The following is a 15066-nucleotide window of genomic DNA, read 5'->3' as shown; positions in this document are numbered from 1 at the left end:
TTGTGGTTGTGTGAGTTTGTCACAACAAGTAAAGCAGTACAGCTTTGTGAGACACATTGCTGATATGCATTGTCCACAGTGGTGTTGCAGGTATTGCCCCCCTGCTCATTGCATACCATTGCCCCATCAGTCAAGTTTGCAGCATGTGTGCATTTAGTCATATGACTGTTAGCCATCGGCCTGCATGGTCACTTTGTTGGGACATTGCATGTGTTGCCGGTATGCAGACTCACTCAATGCTTTCTCAGTTGCTGTATGCAGAACTGCATTGCATGAACAGGCAAGGGGGCATATTGCTTGGTGATGCGTGAGGTTGTCACAATGTCCCCCTTGCCTCATCACAACGCATATCCAATTCATCAGCACAAGGCTGCATCTCCCAGACACCCAAATGAGTATGCAGTGCGAATGTGACAGATCACGTGCACGAGTAAGCATGCCAACAACAAGCTCAGCACACCTGCAACATTGCACATGTGTCTGACTTGTGTGCAAGGTTGTGTATAGCCATCAAAGTCACCCTTGATGGCCATGCACAACCTTGCACACCAGTCAGAGAGATGCGCAATGTTGCAGGTGTGCTGAGCTTGTTTCTCAGCGCTTGGATACGGCAGTGTTGAAGAAGAGGTACTCAGGCTGGGAACAAGACGGTTTTGAGAGCATTCCTAAATTTCCAGTAATCTGGGTATTGTCTTAGGGCCAGCGGGGGGCCTGATAGGAAAAGCATTTCCCTCCTGTGCATGCTTTCTTAATCTTAGGGATTTGAAGGAGTAACTGGGAGCTAGATTGGAGGGATCGGATGGGGGTGTAGAGGTGAAGTTTCTCCGCTAGATAGGGAGGGCTTTTTCTCCAGATTGCTTTGTGGGTGAGGCAGCAGATCTTAAATTTTATGCGAAGACATATGGGGAGCCAGTGTAGTTGATGGAGGAGGGGACGAGAAGCAGATCTGTTTGAGGCATTTAAGATCAAACGTGCAGCTGTGTTCTGTATTACCTGCAGGCGGTCCAATGAAGACTCGTTGGCTGCTATTAGGAGAGCATTGCAATAATCTAATTTACTCATCACTAGAGTCTGAGTGAGGGTCTTTCTGATGGAATCAGGGAGATAGGGAAGTGCTTTCCTCAGGAGACTTAGGATGTGGAAGCATGAACCTACAGTGTGTGACACGTGTTTTTTCAAGGTAAGGGCCTGTTCGAGAAACACCCCGAGGTTTTTTACTGATGTAGCCGGGGTGGGGGGGGGAGCCCAGTTCTGGGGGCCTCCACTGCGGGGACCACAGAAGGGGGGCGTCACCGAAGAGCATGACTTCCGTCTTTCCAGCATTCAGCTGGAGAAAGTTGTCTTCCATCCAATGGGAGATCGCCAGCATGCCGGAGGAGAAAGTGTGTTAAGCTGTCTGGGAGGTTTTATTGAAGGTAAAGGTAAGTTGAGTATCATCTGCGTAAGATAATGGGACGAATCCAAGGTGACGCAATAAGGAAGCCAGGGGGGAGATGTAGATGTTGAACATGGTCGGGCTTAGGCACGAACCCTGTGGGACTCCCTTGGTCAGATTTTGAGGCTTAGACCGGAAAGGCCCAAGATTGATGGTCTGGGAGCGATTAGTAAGGAAGCTGTTTATCCATTTCAGGGCCGTTCCCACGATTCCTGTCTCTCTGATTCTTGAAAGCAGAATCTGATGATCGACCGTATTGAACGCTGCTGAGAGGTCCAATAGCACTAGGAGGGTGGGTTGGTTTTGGTCTAAGGTGAGTCTGATGTTGTCGGTGACAGCTATGAGGGCAGACTCAGTGCTATAATTTGGGCGGAAGCCAGATTGAGTCGGGTCGAGGTAACCTATAGCTTCGATGTGGTCGGAGAGATGTTTATTCACATGTTTTTCAATTGTTTTACTTGGGTAAGGCAAGAGGGAGATGGGGCGAAGGTTGGACAGGTTGTCTGAGGGTAAGTTGGTGTTTTTTCTGATGGGGCTGACTTGGGCCGCTTTCTAATCGACCGGTAGGAGACCTTCCTCCAGAGATTGGTTTCGAATGGAGCAGACTGGGTGAGAAAGTTGTTTTGCTAAGGATGCCATGGTCTTGGCCGGAATTGTGTCTAGGGGAGAGCCGGAGGTGATTGTGGCCATTATGGACTCGGTGTCTTCTTGTGTGAGTGATGTGAATTTTAGGAGAGTGGAGGGGTTGGGTGGGAAGTGCAGGGGGATGTCCTGGTTAGTATCTGGAGAGGGGGTTCTTAGTGGAGATAATTTTGTTATAGATGGTGTCGATTTTTTGTTGAAGTGATCGCTAATTTTATCGCAGAGTGTTTGAGAGGGGGCTTCTGTAGTTACACAAGCTGTGGGGTGTGTGAAGGTTTTCAGAAGTTGGTACATAGCTTTGGGAGTATTTTTAGCTGTGCTGAATTGAAGGGCTATGTAGGACTTGCGGGTGAGCTTAATATTTTTATGGTAGATGGACAAGGCGGTTCTGTATTTTCCTTTATGAGCTTCGAGATTGGTGCGACGCCATTTCCTTTCAAGATTTTTGCAGCTGTTTTTTTCTATATGGAGTTCCGGGAGAACCATGCTGCCTTGGGAGATGTGGGTTTGGGAGATCTCTGTTTTAAAGGGGCGATTTTATTTATGGCTGCCAAGGCAGATTGATTGAGGAGTGTTAGGTTCTCTTCTAGTTGATTGTGGGGAGAGATTAATGGTGTGGTAAAAGTGGCGGTAAAGGTGTCAGAGTTGATCTTATGCCATTGTCCGTAGCAGGGACGATTTTGAGTGGCAGATGAGTTCTTGTATCTGGAAATTGATGATGGCATGATCAGACCAGGTGATTGTCTTGGGGGCATTACAAGTGAGGAGGGGGGAGTTGGAGAAGATGTTGATGTCCAGTGTGTGGCCCGCTGAGTGGGTGGGGCCATGGTTGATTTTATTGAGATTAAGGGTGGAAAGGTCGTTGAGGAAAGATGCGGTATCAGTGTTGGTTGTAATTTCGCTATGGATGTTGAAATCACCCATTAGCACAAATTTGTTGGAGGAGATCACATGGGGGGGCAAGTAATTCTAGTAGCAAGAGAGAGAAGTTGGCTAGGGGGCCCGGGGGTCGGTAGACCAGGGCTCCCTTCCAGTTTATATGAGGGGAGAGGTCGAGTTTGAAAATCAGGATTTCGATCGAATTGTTGGAGTGTTGTTCCAATATGAATACCTTTGCTCGATCATTGTGAATGATTGCAATTCCACCACCGGTCCTGGGTTGTCTATCGAGCCTGAGGATTTTATAACCTTCTGGTAAGGCAATGGTGATTGCAGGAGTGCTCGAAGGTTTTAACCATGTCTTGGTGATAATGCCAATGTCCGGTGAATCATTGTCCAGGAGATCCCAAAGTTCTACAGCGTGTTTGGGGAGTGATCTGACATTTCCTAAGAAGCCTTTCCAGTGGCACCGAGTAGGGGGGAGTATTCCCATGGGGTTTGGGGGAAGGTGCCTACCTAGTGTTCTCTGGGTGGTGTGAGGAGGGCGGGGAGGGGGATAGAGGGGTGTTGCAGTGATCTGTGGTGCCGAGTGTGCTTTGAAATTTACAATGGGGGCAGGAGAAGAAGCCTTCCAGGGAAGGAGGCAGAGTTGACCCTTTGCTGTGGCAGTGGAGGGGGGGGGGGGGAGAAGGGAGTTTCTGCCAATCCATATCAACTCATTACTAGAATAGATAGGTTTGGCGTGGGCGTCATGGTCTAGGGTGAATTGCGCTGGGGTTCCAGCGTCAGGCGGCTGTCGGGCGCGAACGGGCGCAGACGGGCTTGCCTTTGTCACGCCCACTGCACGCTCCGTTGCCCACGAGTTTTGTAGTGAGCAGTGGGAAAGAAGCTGGTGCGCTGACCTCCTTCCGCCGGAAGTACCTCCCTCCACACAACCGGGATATCCCGCGGTGGACCGGGGAGAGGGCTCAGGAGAGACAGCGAGGGGTGAGTGTGAAGTATTAAAAGTTAAAAGCGTGAAATTCCAATTAGGATGAAAGTTGGAGGCTGTTAACAATCTATTAGGCAGCGCGATTAAAATTACCGCTAAGCGATCCTTTTTGATGCCTTTGATACCTTTGGGGAGATCGAGTGGAGTTGACAGCTAGCGCCTGCTGCCCTGTCTGAATGCAGTCCAAAGCGTCTTCTTCTTGGCCTTCTCCTGGGTCTCTGTCTGGTTCTCCTGGCCAGCTGGGGGGTTGTTTGTTGGCTCAGCACTGGTTCCAGCTTCCTCCATGGCTCTTCTGGTATCTGTTGTATTCTCCATTTTCTTTTTTTTTTTCCTGCTTGGAGGCGTTTTATAGTGCATTTTCACGCTTGAAGCGTGAAAAATGCAGGCCTGGTGCCAATTATCGAGCCGATTTTAGCGGTAATTGGCCCATCGCGACTTTTCTCTGGCTAACGTGATTTTTTTTATCGCCGTCGCGCAGGATATATCGCCATCCATTAGCGCCGGTAATGGAAGCTATCGCTGCATAGCGGCGCGTTGTTAATACGTCACTACCATGGCGATAAAATCCGACTTTCGGCGATAAGAAAAAGCGCGCTTATCGCGCTTATCGCGCTTAGCGATAATTATCGCTGTTTGTTGATAATATGCCCCTTGCTTCTGGGGAGCTACTGCCAGAGAAAATGTAGAAGCAGTCTGCTCTGTCATCACTACTTAAAACATCCATATTTACTATCCTAAAGAGTTAAATCGTTTGTAAGATTTTTTTTAGAACACAAAACAAACTTACTGCGTGTGACAGTTAAGAAACTGCAGACTCTCCTGCTTAACAATCACCTTGATTGATGTTAGTCACTAATTGGAAACAGCTGTATCATTCCCCACTGTGATTACTGAAATTGAGCACCTTTTTCAATCCCTAAGACTCTGTACCAGGCACAGTGCAGACAAAATAGTATAGGTTATGAAAGAATGAGGAAGCAAAGAGGTAATGAAATCTTTGAAGCTTTAATGGCCATCACTTCAAAAATTAATAATAACAAAATACATTTATGATAGACTCCTAGGTGGAACAAAGTTAATAATAAACCTTCCCTGCAACAGGTAGCATATTGAAATTGAATGTGTTTTTAATAGACAAAAAAGGGATCAACTCTTGGCAATTAAATATTACACACTAATAAGCATAAAAAGGTAATATCATGGTTTCAGAATGTCACCTATCATCCCACAGCAGCAACACATCCAATACCTTTCCAATCATAGACAGAACCTTCTATCCTTAATACAAACATTTTCAATATAGCTATGTCTGGCTCTCACATACATAAACTTAAAATGTGTCTCTCTAAATCACAGGCAATGGATGCATACTGCAGTTAAAACACATTAACAAAGCATGCAAATATTACAAAAAACCTGACAAAAGTGAGCTCAACACTAAGAAATTACTAAAAGGAAAACCTATACTTAAGAAAAATCAAACCTCAAAACTATCTGGCATAAGAGGAGACCTGTACAATTAGTGACAACTGCAGTCCGATCGCTAGGTAAGTCTTACATTCAATTTGCTTAGCACCATTCCTTACTGACAACCCCCTAGATTTTCAGCTGCAACTTTCAACCACACAATAAGCACACTAGTCTCCGCATTAACCCTAAAGAAGTCAGTCTGCAAAATGCACGTATATTTATTATCACACATTGAGGAGGATGTTCTCTAAATATTACCGAGAGGAGCATTTTGATCGCAGAATTAATATTTGCAGCTTCAGAAACTGACTGTACTATGAGAAATCAATCACACAAGCAATGGACACTTTTCTGTCAACATATAACGGGACATCTCTATTTGTAAAGCCCACATTCACCCAGAAAAATATCTTGACGCTAAATAAAGAGATTTATTGTTACCCTACTCAATTGTCCCCAATTTATCAACCTCAGAAGGACAAAAGGCTGCGGGACCTGCCAGGATTTGAACCTGTGACCACTAGGTCGAACACATGCCCCTGCAGCAGACGCATTTATACACAGCCACCAAACTTGGAAAGTCATTAGCTGTACAATACACGTTTTTCCATGTATGCAACAATATGCAACATGCTGTGCATCTCATCATGCACGGCACAGGGCACACTGCGCCTCTCTGCGGCACAACACAACTTGAACTGGGTGCACCAGGCACATACTGTGAGTGCCCTTTTATAGCGACTGCACTGTTACAGTACAGGTGCACACAGAACAGCGCTTTACTCAACAGCGGGCCAAGGGACATATTATATGGGTGTATTGCTCTGGTGTGTGCCACTGTGCAGCATGGGACTGTGTCGCTCAGCATAATAAACGTGGTGCCCTCCAACACGTGTACAGCTGTGCCCCTTCTGGGGTCAGCACATTAATGTAAAACAAACCGACTGATTGTAGCAGCTTATCTGCCTTTCACAATGCGGGTGACTACTAGAACTAATTTAAATATGGCCGTCGTGTACTGTTTGTAACATTGGAAGCTGATATTCTGCACTGCAGAAAAGCCGATATTATTGAATTAAAACTTGGAATTATATTTCAGTTGCGCATTCTACATATAACTAACTGCTAAAGCTTCAACAATGCAAATGTTTGTCAAGCATGCACTACCTTCTGTGCACACAAATGCAATCCACCCACACTCACATCAACAAAGTGTACATTGATAATTAAATACATTGCGCAGTCTTTGCAATTTTTAAAAAGCATTTAAAATGAACATGCATTTGACAAGCAGGCTAACTACTCCAAAAGCAAATACCAAAGACTGCTTCATTTATCATGCAACCTTATAGGTTTTGAAAAAACGATGGCCTGCAAAGCACACCAAGTTCCATTAACACGCATATGCACTACTCCTCGTTATCAGACGAACATTCAAAGGTACGAAGTGCACATGACACAGCACACATTTGTATTAGCCGGGCGCAACGCATTCCATAATATGGCCCCTGGTGGGCTATTAGCCAAGGAAGAAGGATACGTTGGTAGCAGATTTCCGCTGAGAGTTTGACACTCTTACCACCAAGTGTGCTAATGTGCTTGCCATCTGTGCTAGTGGTCATTCGAGTGTGCATTTGATCCTTGACTCCTTCTTCCACATTGCAGGAGTAGTCTATGCTATCTCTCAGTTCTCCTGTTTGTACGCGAGCCACTGTAAGTCCCAAATGGTTCTACAAATATTGCTCACATTCTCTGAGAGACCTAAAAACAGCCCTTAAAGTAACACGCTTGGGTACCTCTCTGGTGGTACAACTCAGACGTAATTACAAAGAGGAAGTGAGAAGGCGAAAAAGATTAGATTGTGGATGCAGCATGGGACAATGTCCTTGACACTGGTTGTTTGAAGAACAGCTCCGAATTTTAGGGCATTATAAACCACCCTTTTTTTGCACAGACTGATGCTCCCACCCTAGTGCGTCACGTTGAGGCAGAAAATTGGATGCCCACTTTGAAGAAGTATATAATGGGGAGTATAGCTCAACCAACAGGGAGGCAGAATGTCCACTTGAAGGGACATCCTGTCTTGTATTTACCCTGGCAGAAGTGAAGAAGAGAATTTTAGACCTCTCCAAGAACATGGGCCCAGGCCCGGACTGCATCCTGCCAGATGTATACCGGGACAATATTGACACTTGAGCTCCTGTTTTAATAAACTTTTTTTAACTCTGCTGTAAAGGAAGGTAACCCGCCCTCCTGGGCATCTGCTATCATCTTTCCAGTATTAAAAAAGCACAGGGATAGCCCACTGTGTTACAGACCTATCTCCTTACTTGACTCATTTATTAAAGTCCTTGGTGGGGCCCTGCTAGATAGACTGCTGGCTTGATCCTGAGACCACAATATACTTTCGGACCTCCAATACGGTTTTAGACCATGGAGGTCAACAATTGACCAATGTCTGAATTTATATCAAGGCTTAAATACATTGTTGCCCAAAGTTGGCCTTCATGGACTTTACTTCGGCATTTGACCCGGTTAACCGAGACAAGCTTTGGAGAATCATTTTGGAGATGGGTGTTAACCAGGTTATAGTTTATTTTTTGAGGGATCTCCATACGGTGGCGTTGGTGAGATATACTTCTGACCCACGCTGCACAGATCGCTTTAGACCAGAGTGAGTGGTCAGGCAAGGGTGCATCCTGGCCCCCTTCCTTTTTACCCTTTACATTAACTAACTTGAACAGATATTGGTAGAGTTGGGTGTAGATTGTCCGCAAGTTATAGGCAGACCCCTGCCTGTCCTGTTATATGGAGACTATGCTGTTCTTATGGCAAAAACGGCCAGGGGCCAACAAGCCCTTATAAATGCATTTGTGGGCTTTATAAAAGGGTTAGAACTCGGCACCAATATTAGTAACTAATGTTATGGTCATTGGCCAAAAAAACACCGAAACAATCTTTCACGATTGGTCCATTGCTCCTTACACATGTCATTAGTTTCCCATATTTGTGGGTCCTGTTTGAATATAAATCTTCACTAGAGTCCCCTGCTCATAGGGAAGTTGTCTGTTTTTGATAGGACCAACACTGCTGTATGGAATTATGCCACCAGACTAGGTAGAAAACAGATTGGCGCCCTACTGCAAGTTTATCGCGCCAAAACTATTTCCAAGGCCATCTACGGGAGTGTGATCTAAGGCCACGTTCAACACGATCACCTACAGGTGGCAGAGACAAATTCTTGAAATGTCTCCTCTGTGTCCCCCAGAGTACCCCCTCATACCTAGTCCATGAAGAATTGAGGGCTAGTTATCTTTCTGATACCATTTCTCTTGGCCCCCTCTTGTACAGAGTTGATAAATGGGCTAAGGATGACCAGCTAAAGAGCAATTGTACATGGTTGTTTATCCCTTAACTTTGCCCTGCATGACCTTTTGGCTTAAGTATGTTAATTAACCTATGAAGGGGACACCTATTTGCTTGCCCTAATAATATCATGAAGGTAGACTGAGGTAGGGTAAAGATAACTTCTTAGAACGCTGAAAATTAGAGAGCAAATCTGTGGCTCTTCACTAGATATCGGGAAGGGGGTATTTGTTACTGAATACTCATCCCCTTATAGAACCCTACCTTACTATTGTCATCTCTGCTCATGCCCATTTTCTACTCACTAGAGTTAGGTTCAACATGTTGCCTCAACTACTTGCTTTTCCTCAAGGGTTGGCATGAGTTTTCAACCTTAGCATCCTGTGGCTGCAACCAGGTGTCTTCGCAGGACAATGTGCATTTTACCTTATTCTGCAAGTATTATGAAATCCCTAGGAAGGCTTACTTGCTACTTCACCTGTTTGTTTAAGCAAGCACGCATGACTATCTTGTTTTTACAAATGTTATCTGATATTTTATTTCATGTTGCCAGCCTTTTAGCCGCTGCCCCTTTTTTTCAACACACCTGTACATTTCTTTACCCACACACTCGTCTTGATTCAGTTCATCAGTCAGTGCGTTCTCTTCATCATTCACCGACAACACTTGAAGTTTCCTCCAAGGTGTAAGTATAATTCCAAATAATCCCTGGTGGTATCACCACGAAATGTTCAACACCTTTTTTGCCACATACACCTTGCTAAGAATACTTATACTTTAAGCTGTAATGAACACTCAATGTCCGATCAGGTTAATTTTGTTTCCCTCAAACGATACAGGAGTCCTGTCAGGTGGCATTAACTCCTTAGATCTCCATATATTGTCAAACAACTCTTGTGTGATTATCATTTTTGCACCTGAATCCACCAACAGACTTACAGGCACATGCATCAAAACAGAAAATTGCGATTTCTTAATTGCAAAAAATAAGGAATCTCAAATAGCCTTGCACTGTTAAATCTGTGAATAATTAGCGAATCTCAATAAATCGCAACCGCTATTTGCGATCTCACAATTAGCAAAATCTCTATTTGCGAAATCGCTAATAGCGAAGTCGCACAGTTGGTGCACATTGATGATGTCACAAGCAGAAAGTCAGTCAGCCAATGCCTCATTCAGTCCATAGTCATAGTGAGAGGAGCAAGCTGAGTGCAGAGGCTGAACAGCAGTGAAAGAAAACCTGTGAACAACACCTGTCCCTTGTCCAAAATGGATGCAAGCACAGCAGAGGACAATCAAGCAGCCAGGAAGCGCAAAATGAAATTTTCTGAGAAGGAAATACATTAATTGAGGATGTGGTAATCAGCCATGACCAGCTGTTTGGCAATTGTCCCTGAAAGTACCAGAGCAAGGAAAATATAGATCCGGATTCAAAATAAAGTCAATGCTGTGGGGGGTCACACACCGTACCATAGATGATTTAAAAAAGCGATGTGCGACCTACGCAGTCGTGCAAAAGAAAGGGTCGCCGAGAGGCTGACAGAAGCCAGGAAGACTGGAGGGGGAACACCAACACAGACTGGGAACACATCCAATGAGGACATGGTGGAGTACACACTCCAGCCTGAAGCTGTCGTTGGGTTGACGCAGCTGGACACCTCTGGAGCGGCCAACACATCTCAAAGTAAGATGCCTGCAAGTAGCCATTGTTATACATATGAAAAGTACAGCACAAGCGTCCATTATGCAGATCCAGTCCACATTTTCCAAACACAACAAAGTGCATTATGGGAGGTGCCGGCAGGTCAGGCAGGTACTTTGGAAAACACACAATTAGAAATGAAGACTCAAATAGTTTAACAGAAAAATATTTAATTGCAGGAAAATAATGATTCATGTGGCATTACATCACAGACCTAAATTAATGCAGATTTGCACTGTTTAACATCACAGATGCAGAATATGGAGAGGCAGTGGACAGTGACTGCATGGACACACAGGATACTACTGCTGTGGACAAGATGGACACACCTGTGGTACCACAACAACCATTCCGTGCTCCTACTACACGCAGGGCAACAGTCCCATTACTGCAGACAATGGAAACGGAGCATGTGGCACTTGTAACACCAGAGACCAGCCAGGCTCACGGAACACCCACGCCGACACCCTGAGCACAGGTCCGGATTAGCACAGTCCGAAGCCGTCGGCGAAGAGCAAGTTCACATTTAACACGGCAGGAGGACCAATTTACCGATGTCTGGGGTGGTCTGGAGGGCCAAATGCTTCGGGTGCAGTGCCTGCAGGCAAAAAACACCCAGTTAGTGCAGGCACAAATTGGAAAGATGGCAGGTAACATCGCTGTCCTGACAGATTGCACGAGGGAACTGACCAGGGTGATGAAGGAGGGACATGTGTAACAGGCGAGACACCATCGCCAGTTGATGCAGCGCTTGCACGTATATACCAAAGCAAATAGGCTGGCCACCAACACTGCACTGCTGGCACGTAGGTCTGTCACAATGCAGCTTGAGATGTCCCATTGGAGTAGGGATGTGGCCAAGGCAGTGGGCCAGGTAACAAATGCAGTGGAACAAATGCTTGCTGCCACAGTTGGGTTTAACAGTGTGACGGTGGAAGAGGGGAGTGAGGAGGCCTCAAGCCTCAGCAGTCTGTCAATGCCCTTCACCACTGCAAGTAGGCGCAACATTCGCAGCAGTACACCCTCCATAGCCAACATGAGGGATGGAGATGCAGCAACCAAAAGGCGAATGGGTGTGCCTAGGAGGAAGAGATAGACTGGCATGTCCACAGACATTTAGACATGGTGAGGTAACCATTTGCGGAGACACCAGTTGTGACGGACTTTGATGTCATAGAATTATTTCCATTTTTCTTTTGTTCATTAATGCTATTCTACTGGGCACCTGATATATGTGCTTAAACACTACAGTCCATTTAATTTGAGATAAACAAACTTTGATCAAAACAGCTGTGTATTCTCTCATCATTACTCCCCTCAGAAGTAATGTTGTGTAATTTCTGGGCATCTCCTGCACCCTTCTGCTTCGCTTGCCCCATGTGCTGCACATTGGTGTGGCCCTTGCTGGTTGTCATCCTCTGACTCGCTGTCAGACACCTCTATAGGAATGCCTCTCCTTGTGGCAATGTTGTGTAATATGACACATGCAGCCACCTATCCTGCAGCATTGTTCTGGTTTGTATTGTAATGCTCCACCTGTTTTGTGTAGGCATCTGAAGCGGCTCTTCAATAGCCCAAACGTGCGCTCAATTATGTCCGGGTGGAGATATGCGCAGCATTGTACCTCTGCTCATTGGGGGTTGTAGGATTTATGGAACGTCGTCATGATGTAATTCCGCAAGGCTTATGCACTGTCACCTACATGGAAGTAAGCAAAGGGTCAGTGGCAGTAACGCATTGGCATACGTACAATGTCTGTGAGAATTAATAACACATGTTTACCAAGCAGATGTCCCTCTCCAAATTCACCCCTGAACAGACGAGTGTGTATGCCACTCTGGCGGAATATATAGAAATCATGGGCGCTTCCTGGTTATTGAGCCACAATGTCAGTTATATCTTTTGCATTCCATGGTAACCTGTATGTTTAGGGAATGATAACATTTCCTATTCCTATATATGTATTCATTATCTGCAGGGGGACATATTGCTACATGGGTGCAATCAATGCAACCTAATACTTGTGGGAAGCGGGCTATCTGATAAAATTCCTGTTTGGTCTTCGTCAGGTCATGTGCGGTTGTGGGGAAGCTAATGTGGGAGTTGATCCGGGACATCATGGCATTAAGGAATGCTTTAAAGATACGTGACAGTGCACTTTGAGACACACCTTTAGCTACTGCTATGACCCCTTGAAAACTGCCTGACGCCAGTAGGTGCAGGCAACATAGGACCTACACATGTGTGGGTATTGCATTGGTCCTACGTGTCTGACGCTGCAAAATGGGATCCAATTCAGTAATTAAATCAGTGATCATTGCAGCATTGAGCCTATACTTGTCGTATATCTCCTCCTCTGTTTGTCCTAACAATGTAATGCGGACTCTGAAGATGCGCTCCTGTATTCGCCTCCTTATGTGTGCTGCAGCCTGGAGGCTCATCCTCCTCGCCATCGGTTAAAGCGCTGCCATTGTGAAATATTCAGGGGCATTTTGGGTGTGTTAAAGTGAGTTTCTGTTTAATTTCAGCTGTATGTAATTTGCACTCATGATAACCACCTGGTTGTGATCCTTCTAGTTTTGCACTTACTAAATTGCAATTTTCAAGGAAATAGCAATTTGCGATTTCATGCATAGAATTCCGAATATTTAATTAAGATTCGCTAATTGGGAGACGTAATTACAGATTTGCAATCCAATTCTCAGAATTATTTGCGATTGCTTATTTTAGCGAATACATGTGTTTTCGCTGTATTTTTGTTCTTGCGTTGCTGCCTGGTACTTTGCAATCGCAAATGGGCTATTTTTGCGATTCGCAAATTTTGCAATTTTTTTAAAGGGTTGAGGCATGTGCCTGTTAATCTTTTACCATCCACTACCACTTTGGCATATTGATACATATATTCTGATTCACCCCCTTCATGTACCATTAATACAGTTTCTTTGGTATTGTCACATAAATCATGACACTCATCTTTAATCTTATTTTGTGTTATGACGCCTACCCTGCTTGTGTTGCTTTGAAATACTTTTGCAAAATGCCCAATTTTTCCATAGATGTGACTAGTCTCACATTTTGCTGGTTATTACCAACCTATAGATTTGTGATTTGGAAACCCATATCTAAACCAGAAATATAAATATTTTTGTTAAAACAAAAGGGTTTGTTTTTCTCTCCGTCTTGTACTTATCCAGTTTTTTTCTTAAACGTCTCTTGTTTCCATGCAGTACTTTTATCCACCAAAGCGCCTACCCCCCAATTTTCTTTACTAACTAATTCTTTGGGTGCCTTGTGAAAAATCTCAATACTTTTCACAATGTCAATAGTCTCCACTAATGACAAATTCTTTAATGTGAGTAATTTTTCGTAGACTGCCTTGTCCCAACACCTAATTGCAATCTGATCTCGAAGTAATTGAGAGGGAAACTCCCTAATCTCATAATTCGCATCTAGGATGCATAAAGTTGCAACATAAGTACCAATTGACTCCTCCTGGTGTTGCTCCCTTGTTAAGAACTTGTGCCTATTTACTATAGGACATGGTTGTGTGTCAAATTGTTTTTCCAACTTCTGGACCGCTTCCTGGTACTCATCTAATCCTTTTAATCCTCTGAGCCATCAAATACTTTAGTTGGCCAATGTTCATATATTGCTTGTTCTTCAAAACCCAGATTATGTTCCAATAGGAATATTTTCCTTTTTTTGGCAATACCTATTGCCCCCAATAGCTCCTAGACATTTGGTAACAGCCCTGAACCAGGTTTTCTATTTAATAGGTGGATCACTTGGCATCTGCAAAAACATCTGTGGTGCACTCACCCCTTGCATAGCTGCCACACTGCTTTCTCTTTAATATGATACTTTGATACATTATTTTGCAGGTTGTGAAAGAAACAATCAGGACAGCACAAGACTGTATATGAACAGTTGTGCCATTTTAGCATGAATACTGTGTGACACATTATCACAACCCCACTATAGTGTGTGCATCTCTGTAGGTAACCATTGAAAACAAAAAGACAGAACACTGCAGTACAGTAAATGTGCCAACTACTTTGTTCATGCAGTATTCTCCTGTGAAATGTAAACTTGTTTAATTTTCCTGAACACGAAAAACCCAGCAGGAGAACTGGAAGTGTGTTTGATCACTGAAAGTATGCAGCCATATCCTCACAATGATCTTTTCCTCCAGTAGATGACTCAATTGGGAGATTTGCTCGTATCGGGCACTCAATACTCATTAAACAATAAGTGTGTGTATCACTGAAACACACACCCACCAACAGGTTGACTTTAATCAACCAGTGTGCACATCACTGTATTACACGCACATCTGCCATGCCTTGTAGACTGATTCTATTCTCTGCTCCTTTGTAGTATCGCCTATATTTTTTAATGAACTTCCAGTGTCTGCATAACTGAAATGCACACCCAAGATGGTAAAAGCTCTGTGCCTCAACTACAGACGCCGAAATCTCCTGCTTTGCACTGCTCTTCTTACAATGATGTGTGCATCAATGAAAGACACACTGAACTCCTTTGTGACCTCATGCTGTGCATGCTCACGCACCGTCCTGGTCA

This window comes from Triturus cristatus, chromosome 6, assembly GCF_964204655.1.
Source record: "Triturus cristatus chromosome 6, aTriCri1.1, whole genome shotgun sequence".
Taxonomy (NCBI): domain Eukaryota; kingdom Metazoa; phylum Chordata; class Amphibia; order Caudata; family Salamandridae; genus Triturus; species Triturus cristatus.
This window is presented reverse-complemented; position numbering follows the sequence as displayed.